A 25,021-nucleotide genomic window follows, 5' to 3' on the forward strand; every position below is an offset into this window, starting at 1 on the left:
TGATCAGCTTCCTCAGAAATCCACAGGAGATGGTTAGGCTTCTTCTGGGCAAGTTTTTGATACAACAGTTTACTGTGCAGTGCATATGAGTCAATCCATAAGCGGCAGTATCCAATTAACCCTAAAAATTTCCTGAGTTCTTGCTTAGTTTGAGGCAAGGGTAGGGAAACGATTCCCTCAATTCATTCAGGCCCTATTCTTCACTTGCCTGAACTTATTGAGTGGCCTAAATATTTAACTTTGGGCTCTGCACACTGAAGCTTTCTTTTTGAACTCGTAGCCCCTCAAACTGCAGATGGTTAAGAATGTGTATAGAGAAGTCAATGACCTTCTCTATATCTTCACCAGCTATAAGAATGTCATCCGCGTACTGGAGGAGGCATATTTGTTCTGGGATGACAACTTTTTCTAATACTTCTAAAATCTGGCCAAAAAGATTAGGGGAGTCTGAACTCTTGGGGCAAGACTGTCCATCGATATTGTTGTTTCCACCCTGAGTGGGGATCCTTCCACTCAAAAGCAAATATATCTCAGCTATCTTCAGCCAGGGAACATGCCTAAAAACATCCTTCAAATCTATTACAGTAAACCATTGGTTATATGGAATCTTGCTGAGAAATGGTGTAAGGATTCGGGACAATGGGGTGGGTAGTCTGGACTATTTGGTTAATAGCTCTGAGGTCCTGTACTAGCCAGTATGACCTGTCTGATTTCTTGACTGGCAGTATTGGGGTGTTGTAAGGGGGACATACAGGACTTGAGAAGCCCATCCTTAATAAAGCCTTCAATTACAGGTTTCAACCCTATCCTACCTTCTAAGGGAATTAGGGTATTCCTTCCTTCTTACTACTTCTCCAGGGGCTTTTAGCTTGATGTGGATCGGAGGGACTAGGAGTTTCCCTTGGTTTCCTTCTTTGGACCAGACATTAGGATTAATATATTTTTCATCTGCAGTGGTGAGTAGGTTTAATGAGGTAAGGAATCCTCTTGGGCTGACTTGTAAACCTATCCCTAACTTTAAGATTAAATCCCTCCCCAATAAATTAGTTCCTGCTTCAGGGATTAACAAGAACAGAATATGAGCTGACAGATCCTGGTATCTAACTTCTGTGCTTTCTAAAATTTTTGCTCTAAATCCTTCCTCTTTTACCCCATGAGACTAAAAGTTCCTCTGAGGAGGAGACAACATTAGACTGGGGGGGTTGGGAACAGAGGAGCGAGTGGCCCCTGAATCAACTAAAAAGGTGATAAGCTCATGTTTAGGGTCTCACCTCCAAATTTCTCAAGGGCTTCTGGTGGGACTCAAGATAAAAGAGCCCTTGACCCCTCTGTTTTTCCTCAAAAGTCATGAGTGGAAGGGCTTCTTTCTCCTTTCTTAGTTCAGGACATCCTCTCTTGAAGTGGCCTGTTCTGCCACATCTATAGCACCTATCTTGTCCTTCTTCCCTCTTAGTTCTGGGATTCTTTAACCCTGTTCTCCCATACTCTTTAGGGGTCCTGGTAGATGAGAACCTTGGTCCTCCAGATGGAGGCTGGGGTCCTTTAAAAGGGTTTGGACTCTTTATAGTTTCTGACTCCCTGGAAACTGTCTTAGAAGTACCTGGGTTTGGAGCCATTGTTTGGAAGGTAGAAAACGTAAGTTTTGTCTTCTATTTGTTTTTCTTTGTCCCTTTTCACATATACACTTAGGGAACAGTCTTCCCAATTGTCTATCTTTTGTAACTTTTTTGAAATGTCTGGCCAACTTTTAGTGACAAATTGGAGTTTCAACATTCCTTGCCCAGGGGGATCATCCAAACTGAGGCCTGCATATTGCCTCATTTGCTCCCTCAGTCTGTCTAGGAATCTCATAGGCCCTTCATCATTGTCCCATTATATACCAAATGTTTTAGAAAGATTTTGGGTTTGGGGTACTGATTCCCGAATTCCTTTTATTAACTCCTTTATGTCCTGCATATTTTCCCGGTGATCTGCAGCATTGTCCCACCAGGGGTGTCAGGTGGGGAATTTCTGGTCCGTGGTAGGAACGTTTTCACCGGGAGTGTGCTTACGTTCCCAAACTACTATAGCAGCCCTACGAATCATACTCCTTTCTTCCCCTGAAAAGAGGATGCCCAAGATGGACATTAACTTGATCCAAGTGTACAAATGAGGTCCTAAGGAATTGGTCAATTTGGTCTGCCACTCCCTAAGGGTCATCTAATAGTGGTTTAAGCTCCTTTTTAAAATTCCAGGCTTCTGAACTGGTTAAGGGAGCATTTACAAAGCCAACGCCCCCCCCCCCCGCACTTGTGGTATCTCTTTCAAAGAGAAGAGGGTCAGGGCTGACCCCTTAGGTACAGAGGGAAATGGGAAATTCTGAATATCTTTTTTACATTGTGCTACCTCATGGTGGAGTCCTCTTAGAGAGGGGTATTTAGGTTGGGATGGAACAGGCTGGTGGGACAGTAATTCCCAAGAGTCAGGGTTATAAGGAGGAGGGATAACATGAGTAAAGGGGGGATTTGTGATGAGATCTGAGACAGCAGTGGCTGTCTAAGGGGAAAGATTGGGAACACTGAGTGGGGGAAGATGGTCTAGGGGATACCATGCGCTGGAGTCTTTAGGCATGAGAGCTGGCTCCTCTGACTTCTCATTTTGAGGTGCCAGATTGGGTTCTTCCCTACTTGTTTTTAAGGGGAAAGGGAAGGCAGGTCCTTGCCTTCAACAAAGGGCATAGCCTAGTTCTTCTTGAGACACTGGACTTTTATCATTAGCATATCGGATTAGAAGCTGACACGTTACATCCTCATTCGACCCAAACTTTGGCCAGAAGATTGAGAGTTTGAGGATTGGTCCTTGAATTCAAACAAAAGAGCAATATTTTATCATTTGTTGCTTTTTCCTATGTTTAGTCCTTTCATTATCATTCCAGTATTTTAACATGAGACCTAGGGACTATCAGGGGAAATATCTTTGTTACCATCTTTATCCCTCTTGCTCCCTGTCTTGCTTGGGGTATTTCCCATCTTGATGGTTTTGGAGTGAGCTTCAATTTCCCTTACTGGAAATTTCTCACCTTTTGGGGTGAGACTCAATTTCCCCTACTGGAAATTTCTTGCCTTTTGGGGTGAGACTCAATTGCCCCCACTGGAAATTTCTTGCCTTTTCTACTACTGGAGGTTTGTGTAAGTTTCGATCCCCCCTAATTGGGATGTCTCACCTCTTTTTCACCTCTAAGCCACCCCAACCAAGGAATACTTCACTGCACCCCTGCGGCTTTCTTATCTTGGTCCCAACCACCAAGGAAATACTTTGCTGGGTCCCATGGTTATGGTGTATTTTCCTCAGTCCGTGCACAGACTTGTGTGGCCGTTATGGAGGATCCTTTACCCTAGATTGCCGGCTGATTTTTTTCCACGTTGCAGAGAGCTCAGGTTATTTCTCACACTGGGTGGGTCCCAATTTCTCACCCCTGAGGCTGCCACAAAGGGGCAGGGCATGCCTCATGAGAGAGAACCAGAGACTGCCCCTGGAGGGGAATGTAATCCCGGATGGACCCCCAAATTTTTATAAATGAAGTTTTGGTGCTTCAAAAGAAATAGCACTGGAATATAAAATTTTCTTTTTAATCCTCAGCAAGGCAATTTACTTCTAGAGAAGGGTACGGCCTCATAGACAGAACAATGGTGAGCACACACTTGAACAAGGAAGGGGAAGGGGTTCTTACCCCTGAGGCATGTAGCCGCCGCTGCTGCTGTGTTGTTCCCCTATTGGCTAGGGTTAGACCACATAGGCTAAACTAATTCTGATTGGCTAATTTAAAGAGTGACAGGGTGAGTGGTTTGGTGGGAAAAAATGGTTATGACAGAGAAGGAAATCAGAATGAGTCAGGGTGGAGAAAGGAGCCGGTAATTGAAAAAGGTTGCTTTATGAGAAAACCACTGCCATGCTGCAAGGAAGCCCAAGCTTCCCCTTGAAGAGACATCTGAGAAGAAATAACCTGTACCGACTCACCAGCCATGTGACCAGGGCTGAAGAATCCACTTCCAGGAATGCTCAAGTTGCCCCTGCTGACAGGTCCAGCTGTCTGTCCCATCCCCCCAAGCCTGCTCATATGCAGATCCATGGGCAAAAGCAGTGACTACTGTTGACTTCAGGCACTGATTAGGCAATAGACACATAATACGAAGAAGATTCCAGCTCTGAAATCCCAACGATGAGGTATGGGAAGAGAACTCATCTTTCATATAAAGATTAGAGAGGTAAAGTCATGTTCTCAAGATCACAAAACTAGTAAGAGCTTATTGTCATGCGCATCCAAGTGAAGAGACTACCAAACAGGTTTTGCGTGAGCAATAAAGCTTTTTAATCACCTGGGTGAGTGAAGGTGGGCTGAGTCCGAAAAGAAAGTCAGCAAAGGGTGGTGGGATTATCATTAGTTCTTATAGGTTTTGGGATAGGCAGTGGAGTTAGAAGCAATGTTTTGTGGGCAGGGGGTGGATCTCACAAAGTACATTCTCAAGGATAGGAAGAATTACAAAGAAACTTCTTAAGGGTGGGGGTCTCCCCAAAAGAGTGGGATGACTCTTTTTTTGTCATGTTGGTGTCATGAGGGGAACAGGCAGTTGTTTGTTCCCATCTACAAACTGGATTTTTGGGGTAAGGAAGACTAGAGTACACGTGCCCATCCAGTTGGCAGGTAGGCGCATGTAGGTGGAAGAGCCACATAAAACAAGTACACTGATCAGTTAGAGTGGGGCAGAAACAAATCACAATGTTGGAATGTCATCAGTTAAGGCTATTTTCACTTCTTTTGTGGATCTTCAGTTGCTTCAGGCCATCTGGATGTATATGTACAGGTCACAGGGGATATGATGGCTTAGCTTCGGCTCAGAGGCCTGACATTCCTGTCTTCTTATATTAATAAGAAAAACAAAATAGTGGTGAAGTGTTGGAGCGGCAAAAAAATTGGGGGTGGTATGGAGGAATAATGGGTGATGTCTCTCAGGGCGGCGTTGAACGGGATTCGGGCAGTGTCAGAACCTACAGTGGGAGAGATTCAACTGAAGAAAGATTTTTGGGGTAAGAGGTGATATTGTGGGATTGTTAGAAGGAGCATTTGTCATATAGAATTATTGGTGATGGCCTGGATGTGGTTTTGTATGAATTGAGAAACTAAACAAAAGACAAAAGTCCAAATAAAAGGAGAAAAATAGGTATTAAAGGACTAAGAATTGGGAGTACCCAGGACGTCCAATTAGAGCGTGTCCAAGGGGGTTCAACATTATTGTTTGCTTGGTTGGTGAGTTTTTGGGCTCTATCCTTGAGGGTTTTTTTTTATTTTTATTTTTTGAGACGGAGTCTCGCTCTGTCGCCCAGGCTAGAGTGCAGTGGCGCGATCTCGGCTCACTGCAAGCTCCGCCTCCCGGGTTCACGCCATTCTCCTGCCTCAGCCTCTCTGAGTAGCTGGGACTACAGGCGCCCGCCACCACGCCCGGCTTATTTTTAGTAGAGACGGGGTTTCACCGTGGTCTCGATCTCCCGACCTCGTGATCCGCCCTCCTCGGCCTCCCAAAGTGCTGGGATTACAAGCGTGAGCCACCGCGCCCGGCCTGAGGGTTTTTATGTTGTCATATATCAGGCCAGATTGATTTAGGTAAAAACAACACTCTTCATTTAAAAATATACAGAGTTCTCCTTTTTCAGTAGTGAGTAAATTGAGGCCTCAGCAGTTTTGGAGGACTGCAGCTAAAGAGTCAACCTGGGCTTGGAGAACAGATAGTTTGTGATATGTCTGTAATGCTAGCAGAGAAGTCATTAGAGAGGCTGTGGAATGTTGACAGAGGTTGAGATGCCTGCTATTCCAGTTCCAAGTGCAGTAGTGGAGGCATAAAGTCCTAAACCCATAAGTAAAGGGATTAGTGGGATGACTCTTTTTTTGTCATGTTGGTGTCATGAGGGGAACAGGCAGTTGTTTGTTCCCATCTACAAACTGGATTTTTGGGGTAAGGAAGACTAGAGTACACGTGCCCATCCAGTTGGCAGGTAGGCGCATGTAGGTGGAAGAGCCACATAAAAAGACCTTGTGTCAGGCAGAAGTGGAAATGTAAAGTGAAAAGGTGAGAGGGTGTACTGAAAGAGGAATCCTGCACCCAAAATCCTAGAGATCCAGCAAGGGCAGCAGCCATTAGAAGTTGTAATGGGGATTGATGGTGCAACTCATAGAGGGAGAGGTTTGGTTTTCATGGTGTATGAGAAAGCACATAGTGTCTCCAAGTAAACTTTCACTGCTATTCATGGGGCTGGGTATAAGCAAGCAAGAGGAGGAGCTCAGAGGAGATTCAGATGGGCAGGGGGGTAGGGTAGCCAAGGATGGAGTGAGATGCAGGGTAGGTGTCTTCCTAAACAATAGTGACTGCCAATGTTTTTCAGTTTGTCAGTAATGATAGAGGGCTTATCTGTAATGCAAAGTTGGAATGCTCCCATCTGTTTGGTGATGTGTGTGGCTGGGTTCTGGAGATAAAGAGTAAAGGAACATTTGGACAGTGGGAGGTTGCCTAAAGGGATTCCAGTAGACTGTTGTTGGGAGATGCATAAAGGAGTGGCAACAGGGATAATTGTGTGGTTAGGGGTCCAAATATGGGGGGTGTGGAATTAACATAAAGAGAAAGGTGCCATAAGTAGATGTGGAGAAGTGTGGCAGCTTGTTGGTGTGAAATGTCTGGGTAATTCTCATCAAATCTGTCTAGAAAGTAAAGAAGTTCCTCAGGCGGGTAAAGATGAGTGCTATTAAAGGTGGTTCTGAGGTGCAGGGAGACAGGAGAGGTAGCCCAGTCTGCCTCTAGAGCCGGGATGGCTGTATAAGAGCAGGAAGAAAGAGAAATGCATAGCCAACAATTCTTTGCTAGAGAAGGATTGGAGGCAGTGAGGACAGAGTGGGTGAGATTGATAGTATGCTGGAGGTAACTAGGGAGAGCTAGAGAGTGGCATAAGAATGGGGATGAGAAAAAGAGTGAGTATAAAAGTAAAGAATATAACTTCATCAGGGTGGAAGTATTGGAAGGTGCCCTGTCAGCAAAGATCTTGACTCCAAGAGGGAGTTAAGAGTGGCAGTTTGGGGATAGCACCAGGAGATATCAGCTGTGATGGCTTGGAGAAACAATGTAAACCGGCAGCATAAACAAGAGCAGGTCATTTATGAGTAGTTGAGAATGGTGAAGAGGAGTGTGACTAGACAGAATATAGTAGGGATGACAAGTTTTTGGGGACAGGCCAAGTAGTAGGGGTGACTGCGTAAAGCCCTGTTGCAAAAAGTAGGGTAAGGATGGATAGACCTAATAGAATGAAGGGATGTATTAGGCTCATAAGGTTATTATTTTTCAGAAATGCAAGTGAGTTTAAGGGAAGTAGGGGAGAGTATTTGCTACTTCCAGGAGGAAGAGGAGATATCATGCTGGCTGGCTGACAAACACAGCTTTATTCTGGAACAGTGAACCCAATGGGGGAGGGTCCTGCAGGCGGATGGTGGTTGGGGTATTGTAGATGACTAAGTAGGGTCCAGTCCATCAACGTTGTAGAGTTTGAGGGGTCAGATTCTTAACAAGAACTGATCGCCCAGCTAGGGTGTCTTCATATGGCTGGGAATCTGGAGTAGGAAAGAGAAGATTAGCCTGGTGAATTTCTTGTTTAGCCTGCTGGAGGACTGGAAGACAGTCGCCTAGAGGGCTGGTGTCTGGGACGAGGTTGGGGCCAAGTAAGAAAGTGCATCCATATAAAAGTTCAAATGGACTGTACCCTGTAGCATCTCGAGGACAGGCTCTAATTTTGAGAAGGGCAAGAGGTAAAAGTACTGTCCAGTCCTTTTTAAGTTGGAGGCTGAGCTTGGTGAGATGTGTCTTTAAAAGACCATTAGTCCGTTCTACCTTTCCTGAAGATTGAGGATGGTAAGGGGTATGAAGTTTCCACTGAATACCAAGAGCCTGAGAAACTGCTTGGGTGATTTGACTAAAGGCCGGTCCGTTATAGGATTGTATAGAGGTGGGAAGGCCAAACCAAGGAATTATATCTGACAGAAGGGAAGAAATGACCACAGTGGCCTTCTCAGACCCTGTGGGAAAGGCCCCTACCCATCCAGTGAAAGCGTCCACCCAGACCAAGAGGTATTTTAGTTTCCTGACTTGGGGCATGTGAGTAAAGTCAATTTGCCAGTCCTGGGCAGGGGCAAATCCCCAAGTTTGATGTGTAGGGAAGGGAGGGGGCCTGAACAATCCCTGAGGAGTAGTAGAATAGCAGATGGAACACTGAGAAGTGATTTCCTTAAGGATATATTTCCACAATGGAAAGGAAATGAGAGGTTCTAAGAGGTGGGCTAGCAACTTGTAACCTACTTGGAAGAGGGTATGAAATGATAGAATGGGCCCATGAAGCTGGAAGCAGATATTTTCCTTGGTCCAAGAACCACTTGCCTTGTGTGGGAAGAGATTGATAGGTGGAAGTTTCAGTGGGATAGTAGGTGGGAGTGACAAGATGAGGAGAAAAACTGGCCATGAGAGACAGAATTTGGAACGCTAGCTGCTTCTTTAGCTACCTTATCAGCATAAGTGTTGCCCTGAGCGATGGGATCTGATGTCTTTTAGTGGCCCTTGCAGTGTATGACTCCATCTACCTTTGGAAGTAAAGTGGCCTTGAAGAGTTTTTATTAAACAGGCATTAATGTTGGACGACACTTGCATAGTGAGGAAACCTCTTTCAGCCCATATAACATCATGGTGGTGCAGGATATAGAAGGCATATTTAGAGTCAGTATAAATATTGACGCATAATTCCTTTGCAAGAGTGAGGGTTCGAGTTAAGGCAATGAGTTTGGCTTGCCGAGAGGTAGCGGAGGGGGGCAGAGGGGTAGCCTCAATGATAGATGTGGAAGATACTATAGCATAGTCTGCCTTTGCTGGTGTGTGCCGATTAGGCCTGGTGGAACTGCCATCAATAAACCAGGTGTGATCAGGGTGAGGAACAGCAAAGAAGGAAATATGGGAAATGGAGTGAATGCCAGGTGTATCAGAGAGATAACAGTCATCATGGGGGTCAGGTGTGGTAAAAGGAATAATGTGGGAGGCCAGATTGAAGCCCGGGCCAGGAACAATGGTAACTGTGGGAAATTCAACAAAGATTGAGTACAACTTAAGGAGCTGGGAAGCAGAAAGTATGTGCATCAGGTATGAGAAAGAAAATGGATTTTGGAAGTTATGAGAACTGTAGAGAGTGAGTTGAGCATAGTTTGTGATTTTGGGGGCCTCTAAAAGTATTAGGGCGGTGGTGGCCACCACATAGAGACATGATGGTGAGCCTAAAACAGTAAGGTCAAGTTGTTTGGACAAAAAGGTTACAGGGTGCGGTCCCGGTCCTTGTGTAGGAATTCCGACTGCACAGCCCAGCACTTTGGCTGTGTGTAATGAAAAGGGTTGGGATGAGTCCGAGCTAGTGAGGGAGCAGTCTCTAAAGTTGTCTTCAAGGAACGGAAAGAGGAGTAGGGAAAGGATTTAGGATCTATGGGGTCAGCTAGGTTTCCTTTTGTGAGTTTATATGACGGTTTTGTTAGGATGGCAAAACCAGGTATCCAAAGGCAAAAGTATCCAACCATGCCCAGGAAGGAAAGGAGTTATTGTTTTGCAGAAGGGGTTGGGGTTTGAGAGATCAGTCAGACACAATCGGCAGGGAGAGCACGTATGTTTTTATGAAGAATTATGCCAAGGTAGGTAATGGAGAAGAAATTTGAGCTTTGGAGGGGGGATACCTGATAACCCTTGGAGAATAAATGTTGAAGGAGCAGGAGGATGTCTTGAGAAGAATCAAAGCGGGGGCTAAAAAGTAGAAGGTCATCAATATATTGAATAATGTGAGAAGTGGAGGGGTGGAAAGAAATTAACTCATGAGAAAGAGCTTGGCTGAAGTAATGAGGGCTGTCCCTGAAGCCTTGTGGCAGTACAGCCCAGGTAAGCTTCTGGGACTGATGGGTGTCAGGGTCAGTCCAGGTAAAAGCAAAGAGAGGCTGGGATGACGGTTGGGTGTAGGGGAATAGTGAAAAAAGCATCTTTAAGATCAAGAACAGAGTAGTGAGTTGTGGAGGAAGGTATTGAGGCAAAAGGAGTGTACGGGTTGGGCACCACAGGGTGGGTAGGCAAAACAATTTGGTTGATAAGGTGCAGATCCTGAACTAACTTGTAAGACTTGTCCGGTTTTTGAACAGGTGAAATGGGAGAATTGTAAGGAGAGTTTATAGGTTTTAGAAGCCCATGCTGTAGCAGGTGAGTGATAACAGGCTTTAATCCCCTTAAAGCCTGTTGTGGGATGGGATACTGGCATTGAGCAGGGTAAGGGTGATTAGGTTTTAATGGATAGTAATGGGCGTGTGATCAGTTGCCAGGGAGGGAGTGGAGGTGTCCCATCCTTGTGGGTTAAGGTTGGGGGATAGGAGAGGAAGACGTGAAGGAGGCCTTGGGTTGGGAAGAAGGGTGGCCATGATATGTGGCTATAGTCCAGGAATAATCAGGGAAGCAGATAATTTGGTTAAAATGTCTTGGCCTAATAAGGGAACTGGGCAGGTGGGGATAAAAAAAAAAAAGTGCATAAAAAAATGTTTTCCAAGTTGGCACCAGAGTGGGGGAGTTTTAAGGGGTTTTGAAGCTTGGCTGTCAATACCCACAAAAGTTATGGGGGCAAGGGAAACAGACCCTTGAAGGTGATGTGGAGTGGGTAGCCCCCATATCGATTAAACAGGGGATGGACTTACCCTCCACTGTAAGAGTTACTCAAAGCTCAGCGTCCGGGATGGTCCAGGGGGCTTCCGAGGCAATTGGGCAGTGTCAGTCTTCAGCTGCTAAGCTGAGGAGATCTGGGAAGCAGTGGCCAAGGAACATTAGGTTTGGGCTCCAGGGGCTTTAGGAGCAGCAGTGATGTGAGTCAGACAGTCTGACCTCCACTGGGGGCCCACACAGACAGGGCACGGCTTAGGAGGAGTCCTGGGCTGCAGGCATACTGAGGCCCAGTGGCCAGGCTTTTGGCATTTGAAGCAAGGTCCACGAGGATGTTTCGAAGGAGCCTCTGGGAGCTGTGGCTTGGATGTTCTGAAGTTCTTGTATGCTGGAGATATGGTTGTGGGTTGTCTTACAGTGGAGGTAAGTAGCTGTAACTCAGAAATGTGTTGCTGTCTGGCTACCTCCTCTCTATTGTACACCTTGAAGGCGAGGTTGATTAATTCCTGTTGTGGGGTTTGAGGGCCGGATTCCAATTTTTGAAGCTTTTTTTCTAATGTCAGGAGCTGACTGGGTGATACAATACATATTAAGAATAAGGCAGCCTTCTGGCCCCTCTGGGTCTAGGGTGGTAAAGCATCTAAGGGTTGCTGCTAAGAGGGTCATGAACTGGTTGGGTTTTTGTCTTTACCTTGGGTAGTTTCTTTAAGCTTGTCATAATTAACAGCTTTGTAAGCTGCCTTTTTAAGCCTTTCAACTAGGCAGGAAACCATGTAATCTCGCCTAGCTATACCTGGGGAATCTGTCTGATAGTTCCATTGGGGATCTTCTCGGAGAACTGCTTTAATGCCTTTCTGGAGGTCTGGCTCATGAAGCCGGCAGTTATCAGCATGAAATTGGGCTAGAGAAAAAAATCTTTCCTGTTCATCTGGGAAGAGGGTAGAAGTTAGGATGACATTTAAGTCACTAGAGGTTAAATTGTAGGAGAGAGTTAGATATCAAAATTCCTGTATATATTTAGTGGGGTCTGATGAAAAAGAGCCTAAATGCTGGCTGATTTGGGAAAGGTCTGATAGAGAAAAAGGCACATGTACCCTGACTGCCTTCAGCTCCAGCCACCTTTCTAAGAGGAAATTGTTGGGCAAGTGGGGGAGAGCTAGTTGCAGAATGAAACTGTAAACCAGACCAGGTGTGGGAAGGGGAAGTAATAGAAGGGTTATGGGGTGGGGGAGCAGAGGCTGAAGAAGAGTTGGAGCCTGATTCATCCTGGTGGGGAGCAACCTGAGGAGCAGCAGCCTGGGGAGGAGGGGAGAGGTCAGATAGGTCGGTAGAAAGGAAGATTCACAAGACTCAGCGACGCTTGGGGTTGGGACTGAAGGGACAGGCCAGGAGGGAAAGGAGGATTTAGGACGAGTCGCACTGGGAACAGAGACTAGGGAGGGAATGAAGTGTGAAAAATGCCTGGACGTAAGGCCCCTTGGACCATTTGCCCATTTTTTGACAAAAGTTTATCTAGGTCTCATAGGATGGAGAAATCAAAAGTGCCATTTTCTGGCCATTTAGAACCATTGTCAAGTTTGTATTGGGGACAAGCGGTGTTGCAGAAGAAAATAAGACACTTAGACTTTAGGTCAGGCAAGAGTTGAAGAGGTTTTAAGTTCTTGAGAACACAGGCTAAGGGAGAAGGAGGAATGGAGGGTGGAAGGTTGCCCATAGTGAAGGAGGCAAGTTTAAAGAGAAGGGTAGAGACACGGAGAAGGGGGATGGGGAGCAGCCCTGGGCTGCAGTGTGGGTGAGCAGCCAAAGCAATTGACTTGCCACCAAGGGAATGTGGGTGAATGACCAAGGCAGCCATCCCTGCAGTGATCAGACACCAATGGAATGTGGGTGAATAATCAGGCAGGAGTCTCTGCAGTGATTAAACACCAAGGGAAGACTGTCTTCCCGAGTCCATGACCGGTGCCAGAGTTTTGGGTCCACGGATAAAATGTGTCTCCTTTGTCTCTACTAGAGATGAAAACTGGAATTGGAAGGACAGGGAGATTGAAGGGTAGTGAGAGAGGCTGGAGAAGAGAGTGAAAAGACCGCTTACCCGATTTGAAATTGGTGAGATGTTCCTTGGGCTGGTTGGTCTGAGGACCCGAGGTTATAGGTGGATCTCCTCATGGAGTGAGGGTGAGGAGAGGGGACTGGTCTTCCGAAGGAGTCCTTCTGACCCGGGTCTTCGGCACCAAATGTCACATGCATCTAAGTGAAGAGGCTACCAAACAGGCTTTGTGTGAGCAATAAAGCTTTTTAATCACCTGGGTGAAGACGAGCTGAGTCCGAAAAGAAAGTCAGCGAAGGGTGGTGGGATTATCATTAGTTCTTATAGGTGTTGGGATAGGCGGTGGAGTTAGGAGCAATGTTTTGCGGGTAGGGGGTGGATCTCACAAAGTACATTCTCAAGGGTGGGGAGAATTACAAAAAACATTCTTAAGGGTGGGGGAGATTACAAAGTACATTGATCAGTTAGGGTGGGGCAGAAGCAAATCATAATGGGGGAATGTCATCAGTTAAGGCTATTTTCACTTCTTTTGTGGATCTTCAGTTGCTTCAGGCCATCTGCATGTATATGTGCAGGTCACAGGGGATATGATGGCTTAGCTTGGGCTCAGGCCTGACACTAATCTTCAAACACAGATCTGACCCTAAACCTTTTTCCATGCTACTAACATGACTACTGACTGTCTTCAGGATGATCCTCCCCAAAACACAGGTCAGTCAATTCTATGCTCAGCACAAAAAATACTTAGGAATCCTTGCTGGAGACACATAGTGCCTATGAGTGAGAGATGAAAGATCCCCCCTACCTGCAGATCCCACCTTGCTGTAAGGGAGGCATCACCTTTCACAGTTGCTCAGCCCCAAAGAGTTACAGATGCAGGGTTGCTGAGAAAAGGATGTAAAGTTCATAAAAGCTGTAAATCAGAGGCACTTATTCCTAATGAAGGCTAGGAGATGGAAGGGGTTGCTTAGCTTCCAGGGCTTAGTTTTCCCAGCTGGAAAATTGGGGATAAGCTGGCACAAGTCTGTATCCTGAAATTCCTCTGGATTCAAATCCTGATCCCTAATCCACTACTCTTCCCACTACAAAGTGGCAGGGGTCTGCTGATGACATACAGCTTACCTCTGTCCTGGGTCCCAAACTTTCTCAGCTACAGTGCTTGCGAGCAGAGCATGAGCACACTTTGCCAACTCAGACCCTAGAGTAGGTCCCCCTTTTCTGGTATCATGAAGTGCCTGTAAGCACACACACCTTACTATCTTAGAGATATAAATCAGCCCATTCCAATGCTGTGTGGTTGTGAACAAGTCAGACTGCCCTCCCCCAGCTCTAGGATCTTGTGGTCTCCTGTTTTAAAAAAGTGTATGCTGGCTAATTAAAGGGCAGACCCTTCAGTTGGAACAGTAGGTGATGGTCTGTAGTCTCTACACTAGGAAGCACAGAAAGGAACCATGCCCCAAGATGGGGGAGTTTAAAAGAAATGAGATGTCATCAAGAGGACTCAGCAATAGCTGTTAAGGGACTGAATGTCCATTCTAGGCACTCAGGTGCCTTTTGAGATGCTGATGTGATTGGGGCTGTGTAAATGGGAGGCAAGATCAATGACTCAACTTGAGATTGACAGTGAAGTGGAGATAGACAAGCTGGGAAGTCAGGGGCTGCCATAGACTAATGCCTAAGAGCATACGTTTGGTGTCAGGTCCTAGCTGTGACTCTTACCTGCTATGAAACCTTGGCTGAGCTGTTTGGGAAAAGGGCTCTGAGATGACAATCTGTGAACAGGAATGTTATTCAATGGTGTGATCACATAGGTTCTCATGAGATCCAGCAAGTCCTCAGTGCCTAGCATGTCGGATGCTCTGGATAGATTGTCTCAAGGAGATTGTAACTGCCTTCTCATTTGTAGCCGCTACTACTTTAATAGACTCTAAATGCCACTGGGGAAAATCACAGGTTGAGTCTTTTTGGGAGACCCTGAAGAGATGTGTTTTAGGGGTGCCCTTGGGCTCAACGCCTGTGGAAAGGAGGTGAAAAAGGGAGGTGAGCTGCAGTGTGGGCCCAACAGCAGCCTTAGCCAACCGCATGGAGAGCTTGGGAGCTGGGATGGCCCCTCAGAGGCATCTTGAGGTGGTCTGGGCAAGCCTTCATACCTCTGTGTGGGTGTTATTGGCTGTGAGCTACACAGATGTGCATGATCTTAGACTCAGCTGTTCTCTGCTGCTCAATGAGGGGCTGACAGCCTGAGCCGGCAGCAGAAGAGGATCTGGTTATGTAGCACAAGGAAACATGGTATGCAGGGACGGGGCATGGGAGGGCTACCTGGAGGAGGTGGCGTCTGCACTGAGTTCCAAAGGTCATGTGAGTAGGACTTGGCTACATGAAAGATAGTAGGAAGAAGGAATGTGCAGACAAAACATCATAGGTAAGGGGAAAGAAGAAAATGGCAGACATTGGACCCACTGCTGTCCTTTGACCTAAGCATGTTCCTTTCTTGAGCACTTGCCCTTGGAACACACTTTATGCACCACATGACTCACTTTCTCTCATGGAGGTCTTGTGAAATTTCCTGGGAAGGTAACACTGAACTGATGCTACTTTCTAATACCGCAGTCCCTACTACTGTCCCTTTCCACCCTGCTTTGCCTCCCAGCCCTCCTCAGATCACAGAAAGATGAGAAGGTAGGTAATACTCTCCCATGAAAAAGAAGCTTCATGAGAGCAGAGACTTGGAGCACACTTACTTTGTTCAACATTCCAACCCTCCCACCGCCTGCTGCCCCGCAGGACAGACCTCTGAATGCATTCAGAGACTTGGTCCTGCAAGTCAAGATTGGAAAGAAGGGCCAGGTGGTAAAAATGTAAGATGACATTGTGTGCTAGGATGGCCAAAGAGTGGTGGAATGAAGGAGCTTGCTTGGATGATATTGGGTTCCTAGGTCCCGGGGCGGGGGAGACTTTGACCCTGCAGGTATGTGGTGGCTAAAGGGCAGCTGAATTTCTAGAGAGTACCAGAGCCATTGACAACTGGAGTGGGTGTCTCAGGGAGGATGGTGACCTCAGTCCCAATACCCTGGAAGATGGATCTGTGTTGCAGCTATGGAGGTATATCCACTTGTGTCTGGGACAGATGTCACCTTAATCTTTCCCAGGTGTGGACTCTGCCTGACTCCTCAGAGGAGGCCCCTTCCAGGTCTCATGGGTTTGCCTTGAAGTCACACCTTCCTGAGCAGGATGTCTCTTTATTGCAGGCTTCCCAATTGATTGTTCTCAGGACCAAGCCCTTTGATGGTTTTATTGTCCCTAAATTCACACCAGGCCCCAATAACTTCAGAGTAGGTAGAGAATGCGGAATGGGAGGGTCTGGGAAAGCGGATCAAGGCAGGAGATTGCAACCTCTAAATCTGCAAGACCAGACTTTCCTCTGAAGGCTTCCACGTGTGAAGCAGGTCCTGCCATCTCCGTCCTGGAATGCCCAGGCTAAGTGGATCAAGGTGGCCCTCTACCTTTGAGAGCCCTGAAAACACCTGCTGCTGTGCAGTGAACAGCAGGTCTGCACAGCTGATGGCTTCTGTCCGGCGACAAATTCCTGGGACTAAATAACTCTTGAGCCTGACATGGAGGCTTTATATTGGGTTTCACACACCCCTGCTCATCCTGGGACCAGCTCAGCTGACTTTGGCTGAGTGTCTGCTTTTGAAAGATCTCAAACTGAGATGAGAATTTAGGTAACACTTAAGCTTCCCACTTGATTTTCTTCCCTTCTCTCATTTTCCTACCCTATTGTGTATTTTCCTGGGCTGACCTCCCAGTTGAAAGGGGCTGTTAAGGAGGGAGCAATTGGGCTTCATCCCATCGGGGACTGCTGTGGTCTATGCTGTGGTCTAAATATTTGGATCCCCCCCACTCCAAATTTTTATATTAAAACTTTAGCTGAATTAAATGTAAAGGAGTTCAATTGAGGAAGGAGTGATTTGCGATTCGGGCAGCCCTCAGAATTACAGTAGATTCAGAGAGACTCCAACGCAGCTATGTGGTAGAATTATAGATAAAAAAGGGAAATGACTTACAGAAATCAGAAGTGAGTCTCAGAAACAGCTGCATTGGTTAAAGGTTGGCATTTGCCTTATTTGAACACAGTTCAAACAGTGGGCTACATTTGGCCAAAACTTGGTAATTGGCACAGGTGTGGCTATGGTCAGTTTGCACCTCCCACTTGTTATAGTTCAAAATGTACAGAACAACCTTTAGGCCGAACTTTTGAGGCAGCTTTAGGCTGAACTTTTGAGGCAGCTTTAGGCTAAACTGATTAACAGTTGAAAACCTAGCCCCCCTGCCAGCAATGTGATAGTAGTGTAGGTGGGAACTTTGGAAGGTGATTAGATCATGAGGGCTCTGTCCTTATGAATGGGATTAGAGCCTTTATAAAAGAGGCCTCGGAGCTACCTTGCCTCTTCTACCCTACAAAGATGCAGCAAGAAGTGGCCATCTGTGTACCAGGAAACATGACCTCACCAGACACTGGATCTGTCACTCCCTTGATCTTGGACTTCCAAGTACCATGAGAAATCTTAGAATCCACCCAATCTATGGCATTTTGTTATAGCAGCCCCAGTGGACTAAGATGGGGGGACCACTTGAGAGCCTGCTCAGAACAAATCTCAGGATTGTTCTCCGAGGAGTGCAGAAGCTGCGGGGGTAGTATTTAACCACTGACCCCATCTTTCATGGGGGTGGAGTCGTCCCTCTGAGTATTAACCTGTAAGCACTTCTGGATTGCTGTGTGTGCTTCTAGATGCTCCTATGGCCAGAGAACACCCTCAGACTCAGGTGCTTTCAAGGTAGGAGGCCAACAGCCTAAAGGTCATGTGCCAAGAACTGTCCACTGAAGTTGCAGGTGAACCTCCAGGTGGGCCAGGTGGATGTGGGAGACTCAGATTGCCGGCTTGCATCTGGTTCCAGCTCATGCTTGGGTCAGTTCAGGAGCCTTCGCCAATGCAGCCAACAAATACCATGTGCCAGCACTGCAACTACTGAGGATACAGAAGTGAACAGAGATGACACCTCGTACCTTCATGAAGTGCCATAACTCTCCTGATCCAACAGCAGTATGCACTGTGGTGCTGAACCCCCTATTGACTCCAATGGGGAGGATACCAGGTTCAAGAGATCAAAGAGACCCAGAGCCAGCAGGCTAGAATTGAGGTTTTGTTGGGAGCTTACATACAAGGTGTAGTCCAGTGGCAGTGGCCTGAACAGAACTGCCTTACATATAGTCTAATGGCAGCAAGCTGGGCAGAAGAACCATGACCGCTTGCAAAAAGCATGCAGCTTATACAGCACTTTCACTTGGCAACAACATCCTACCTGGCAATCTTCATTCAACCCAAAACTTGGGGCCTCTACTCCCCTGTATGGTCTATGTGTCATAGGATGGGCTGGGGACTCAGATGTTCCTCATAGACAAGGAAGAATTCTCCCAATTGGCTGCTCCTGGATTCCCTAGCTTGGAACACATGTTCAGATGCATCTGCCCTACAGGGCCTTTCTCAGGGCATGCTTAAGTTACTGCTCTCAGGTACATTTAGCATGTACTTTCCATTGCAATGCCCTATTGATACTTGTAAACACTCTCGCCTCGCAGCTGACTGGACTAATCTCTGAACACCAAGCCAGCTATGCCAACAGTAGATGTGAAAAACATCCAGGTTGAGGGAACAATAAAAGCAAAGTGGTTAGATGCGACTGAGCTTGGTGTCAAACTGTAAGAAGGCTGATATGGCTGGGGGAAAGTGGTAGGAGACACCTTTGGAAAGGACAAAGCAGGCTGGATGATGTAAGTCTCTTTAGAAACTTAGCTTTTATTCTTAGGCCAGTGGGAAGCTAGAAGTGTTAAGATTTTAAAGTATCATGAATGAAGTAAACTGGGCTCCTTGCCTTCATTCTCTCTAGAACAATGGAAAGGATGTGGGCAGATCTAGGATCTGAGGTGGAGATTAACTGACATGTTGAGGGAATGAGATTTGGGAAGAGGGAGAGCTCAAAATAGGACGATCAGATCTGTTGAGTCTTCCAGAAAACATACAAAGAGTAAAAAGGGAAAGCGGCCTATCAAGGGCAGTTCCCCTAAGCTGGAGCTGGTATCACTTCTCTACTGTGTTCAGTGATGTCACATGGGGAGCTCAACTGGTCATGATGGGAGTATTTACACCTCAGAAATTGGTAAATGTGATAAATCGGACTGGTTGTTAAATACTTACCAGCACACCTCGAATGTCTGAAAGATGGAAGTAGAATTGGACAGGGAGAGCCTCAGCCTGCAGAGTAGACCTGACACAGCATCAGTTAACAAGGAGCTGACAAAGACTACTTATGAGAAGAGTCCTGCACTGGGGAGAAATGGCCAGGCCTTAGTACCCCTCTGTGCTGACTCTCCTTGCCAGCAACTGCCCAAGATAGAAAACAACCTCAGCTTCAAAGCTGAGACTGGTCCTGACTCTGTCAGCTAATCATATTCCTACAGTTGAATGGAAAGATCATTATTTAAGAATCAATGTTAACTCACAAAACATACTGTACACCGTAAGTATACATGTTTTGAAGTAAGTATACACTGTAGAATGACTAAATCCAGTTGATTAGCAAGCATTACTTCACATGCTTATTTTTTTGTGAGCATAAATCTACTTAGTGTTTTGTTTCACTTTTTTAGAATACATTAATTGTAGTCACCATGTTCTGCAATAGGTGCTAGAGCTTATTCCTCCTAATAAACTTTTGTATCCTTTGACCAACATCATTCCAAACACTACCCCACACCCCTGGTAATTGTCATTCTACTCTACTGAATTCAACTCTCTTAAAATCCACATAAGATCATTCTTGATCTGAGAAATATACCTTTGACTGCCTCCCACCCACTGCATGTTTGGGAGGGAAAAATCTCTCCTCCAAGGAAAACACATAAGGCAAACACACTCACTAGGTCTGCCTGCAAGACACGTGGCTATCAATCCACATCTCTGCATCCCCAAGTCCTAACTGGACCAGAAGTATTTTACTTCCCGCTCAGGCCAGCTAGTCCCAACTTTTGCTTTCTGGCATCTTGAGTTCAGCCAATGGAGGAAGAGGCAAGAGATCAGAATGTAAGAGACAGATCAAGATACTTATTAACTCCAGCAGAACCTTTGTACCTGTTCTCATCTATAACGATGCCTCCTCCCACCATCTACCTTCAGGTATTTATTCATGTCACCTTCATGAGACCTTTTCTACCATATTTAACATAACTCTACCCACCCCACCTTTACCCGTCTGTCTTATTTTTCTCCATAGCACTTGCTACTAACTGAAAATTTGTTTAGCTTAACTGTCTTCCCAAAATTGGAATTCATAGCTCCACGAAAGCTGGGATTTCATTGTGTTCACTGCTATATCCCCAGCAACAGAATGGGTTACCCAATGTGATGCGTCTTTGACAGGTCTCAAAGTGGGTTCTCTGAAAGGCACCCTGGATTTGTGCAGTGTATACCTATATGGCCCATCATGGTGGCTGATGAGGAAGACCCCAGCCATGGGGGAAAATGCTAGGAAATTCAAAGGGAATCTAACATGGAGAGCCAGTTTCAAAGCCCTTAAGCCATCCCTAGAGCAAACAATATGTGAGATCACCCAGAGATTAGCAAGAGCTGGAAGCCACTACTACACTGAAGTTGGAGAAATGGAAGAGGCAGCACCACCAGAGCCTGGAAGTTGGTGCCATTGTGCTAAAGCTGGAAAGCCTTCAGGCTTTCTCAGCAGTAGTTGATGACCAGGAAGAAGTGGCTGGCAAGAGGAGCTAAAATCAGATGAGACAACATCTGAGGAGAACACTCCGGTTTCTCCTTTTCTTGGGTTTCTATTGGTTGAACTCAAAAACAAATACCACTGGCAAGGGAGCCTAGGAAACATAGCCTACAGGGCTCTTTGTATGCACAGCAAGGAAGGATGAGGAATTGATGTAAATGCAAGCAGAGAAATGACTAGAAGAGCAGTCCTGACCTTGCACACAGTAGATATCCAAATACTTGAAGACTAGCGTCTTCTGTCATTCAAACAGAATTAAGCAGAGCTACAGAGATGTAGAAAAGAGATCATGTGGGAACAGAGAGATGGAAAGTAGCCTCTGTCACTGACAGCCTTCTGGCTCCTAGCAGGCCCAGACCTCTTTTTTCCTATCCATAGACTTTGAGATCTACACCCCTAAAACCACTGCTTAAGGTAACTCTAATGAGCTGACTTGAGAAGATGTTTCTAGTAGCCAAAAGTCTTAGAGCAGTCTGATTCCAGCAAAGTCATGGAACCAACATAAGTGTTAATCACCAGTTGACTGGATAAGGAAAACGTGGTACATGTACACCATGCAATACTATTCGGCCATGAAAATGAAATCATGTGCGTTATAGCAACATGGGGGGAGCTGGAGGCCATTATCCTCAGTGAAACAACTCAAATGGCCTAAAATACCAAACTATCACTTATAAATGGGAGCTAAGCCATGGGTAAACATGAACTTAAAGATGGAAATGATACGCTGGGGACTCAAACTAAGGAAGGTGGGAGGGGTTGAGTGTTACTGGACATAATGTTCACTATTTGGGTGATGGATCTGCTAGAAGCCCAAACCTCACCATTACACAATATATCCATGTAACCTGCACATGTATTCCCAAATCTAAAATTAAAAGTCCAGTTCCAGAAAGACAGTACTTGGGATACTTTTGCTCAATAACCTTTTATAGCTCACTATTGCCTTTGGAATCAAGTTTATTCTTTTTATCTTAAAGGCCTCTAAAACAGGTTAGAGCTTCAACTAAACACATCCTTTCATCCTTTCATTTCTGTGTGGCTCTACTCAGGAAAATTGCCTCAGACATTGTATCAGCTAGCTATTACTATGTAAAACTTACTCCAAAACTTGGTGGCTTAACTTCATTTAAGGCTGAATGTTCCATCCATGTATATGCCATACTTTCTTTATCCGTTTATTCATCAGTGGACATTTAGGTTTTTTCTACATCTTGGCTATGGTGAATAATGCTCTAATGAATACGGGAATGCAGATAACTCAAGATCCTGACTTCTTGTATATACCCATAAGTGAGACTGCTAGAATATATGGTAGCTCTAGTTTTTTTTTGAGGAAACTCCATAATGTTTCCCATGGTGAAATGTACATTCCCAAGGGTTCCAAATTCTCCTGCCACCATTCTTTTTAATAGCCATCCAAATTGGTGAAATGAGACTTCGTTATGGTTTTGATTTGCATTTCCTGGGTTAGGAAGTTCTGCCATATTCAACAACATGGATGAACCTGGAGGACATTATGCTAATAAGATAAGTCAATCATAGAAGGACAAATCCTGCATGATTCATCTTATGTCAAATTCGAAGAAACAATAGAATGGTGGTTACTGGGGGCTTAGGGTCAAAGAAAATGGAGGAGGGAGATACTGTTTACGTGGCATAAAGCTTATGCAAAATACATTCTAGATCTATATATGACATTGTTCCTATAGCTAACAACACTGCACACGTAAATCTCAAGGGTTCTTACCACAGTTTTCCAAATAAATGAACAATGGCTCCTGTTCACAATTGCAAAGACTTGGATGGTTGCAATGCCCATCAGTGATAGGCTGGATAAAGAAAATGGCACATATACACCATGGAATACTATGCAGCCATAAAATAGGATGAGTTCATGTCCTTTGCAGGGACATGGATGAAGCTGGAAACCATCATTCTCAGCAAACACAAGAACAGAAAACCAAACACCACATGTTCTCATAAGTGGGAGTTGAACAATAAGGACACATGGACACAGGGAGGGGAATATCACATACTGGGGCCTGTCGGGCGGTGGGGAGCTAAGGGAGGGATAGCATTAGGAGAAATACCCAATGTAGGTGATGGGTTGATGGGTGCAACAAACCACCATGGCATGTGTATACCTATGTAACAAACCTGCATGTTCTGCACATGTACCCCAGAACTTATAATAATAAACAGTGGCTTAAAAGGATGAGCATGTATTATTGGTACTGAGTCCCAGAGTCAGCATGGTGGCTCTTCTGGTCTCAGCTGGGCTCATTAAGTGCTCCTCTGGTCAGCTGGAGAGAGAGCTCTGCTGACCCTAGCTGGGCTTTGTCACATCCTTGAGAATCAGCTGGCTATAAACAGATCTGAGATGGTCTTGGCTAGGACAGCTGGGCTGTGTGGTCTGTTATCTAGCAGGCCACCTTAGGTTCATTCACATGTGATAGCATGCTTTTTCCACTCTTTCCTGCAGCTAGATTCTAAAATAGGGGACACCACGGTGTGCTACCCAGGTCTCACCTTTCAAAACTGAGATGTAATTCCCTTGGGTGCTGTGAGTTTGGGCCGCTGGTGGCTTATGCATCAGATGCTCTTCAGGAATTACCCTCTGCTGAAGACAGCCTCTGCTAGCTAGCATGCTCCCTTCCTGGGGACAACCTACATTCCATGACTCTGAAGGGTATAAAGCCCATCTCTCTTCACTCCAACTTGAGATAGCTCTGAAAAGCAGTCCCTGTTTCAAAGCTGTCCGTGGGGTCAGCTGAGTTACCTTGCAGCTGAACTACAGTTTCTCCCATAGGAAACCAAATCTCCCTTCCCCAGTACCCCACATGTACTGTTCATGAGTGTTCTCCCCAGTAAGCCACCTGCACACAGGTCCCAGGGAACTTGACCTACATGATTTCTTCATGAGCTGAAGTTTGACACATTAACATTTACTCATATACCACTAATTGCATAGAGACGAGCTCTTCAGGGGAAAGACTTTGTATTCTGATTTCTGTAACATAAATACACCTGACTATTTCAAACCACTAGTTAAGTCACAATGTAGAATCAGGAAAAGATGTGCAAAATCTTCACAGTAGGGGTTGGCTTAAGGACACTACTGCCCCCAACCCAGTGTGTCCACATGTGTATATGTAACTGAAACAAAAGTATTTGGAGGCAACCTTGCTTTACTAATCTGCATTGCTAGGAAACTGATTGTTCTATTTGCTTTCACTGCTCAAACCCTTTCTCAAGCCACTAAATTTTAAGGCCTCTAACAGGTGGTTGCAAGCTGCAGCTTGAAATGCATGTGGTGGGAGTAGGTCCTGCTTGGCAGAGCAAGCAGCAGCGAAATGAATGTGAAGGACGGAGGGTTCAGAGGCAGGAGTTCTCCCGCTCCTCCAGGGTGATTCAGGGTTTCTTAATTGGGGCGAGGGGAGGATAAGCAGAAAATACCGTCTTGAACATTGAAAAGCTTGCAAGGCCCCCTCTTTAGATTTTGTTCCCAAAAGTACTTAAGTTGTCTTATGCCCTAAAAAGTGTTCTTGGAAATGGGAGTTAGGTTGTCCAGGAATTGGCTTTCTAGTGGGGCTTATACCAAGGAAAACAAAGTATTTCCCTAATCCAAACCCATACCCCAAAAAGGTAGTTATGACACTGTGGGTGGTCACACCAGGAGTTCTTTGGATAAACAAAGCCATGTTCCACCATCAATATAGTGGTGTTGTCACCTTTCAGGATAATCATAGGCTTTCAATACCTCCAATAATTGGCAAACTGGCTGCAGCAGAACCCACTTCAGTTGCAAGCATGCTATTTGATGTGTGCAATCGGGGACATCTGACATAAAACCCAGTGCTGGGGTTGCTTGTGACCAGTGAGAAAGTCTGGCAACCATGAACTCACATTCTCACGTGGCAATGATCTGACGGAGTTAAATGGAACTGTGACCTTATCATACAGAGTCCCAACAGGCACCAAAGTTTGAGACTCCCCCAAAAAAGCAAGGATGGACATTTTGGCATTAGGGTCTTCAGGTAGGCTTGGAAAACAGCACATTCCCACTGTACCTAGTTTAAGCAGTACCTAAAGAGTAAGCTGATCTTAGCTAGGTAGGGAAATAACTCATTCCTAACCTGGCATGTTCCACCCACAACTGCAGCCCTTCACCTTGGCTATTTGCAATCGACTGGAAATGGTGGTCTTCTGGTGAAGTTTCTCCTCTCAGGCAGCTGAGCCGCCTGTTTCTTTGAAGATTACAGGGCTTTAGCATGCCTTTAAAGTGAATTTTTCCCCCTGTGTTTTATTATAACTAATGACCAGAAAACTTTTCTTTTTTTTCCCCCTCCCTTTATCTCTTAAATATGTTTCTTTCCTCTTTAAAAATGCAATATTT

The sequence above is a fragment of the Hylobates moloch genome, unplaced genomic scaffold (genome assembly GCF_009828535.3).
Source record: "Hylobates moloch isolate HMO894 unplaced genomic scaffold, HMol_V3 SCAFFOLD_12, whole genome shotgun sequence".
Taxonomy (NCBI): domain Eukaryota; kingdom Metazoa; phylum Chordata; class Mammalia; order Primates; family Hylobatidae; genus Hylobates; species Hylobates moloch.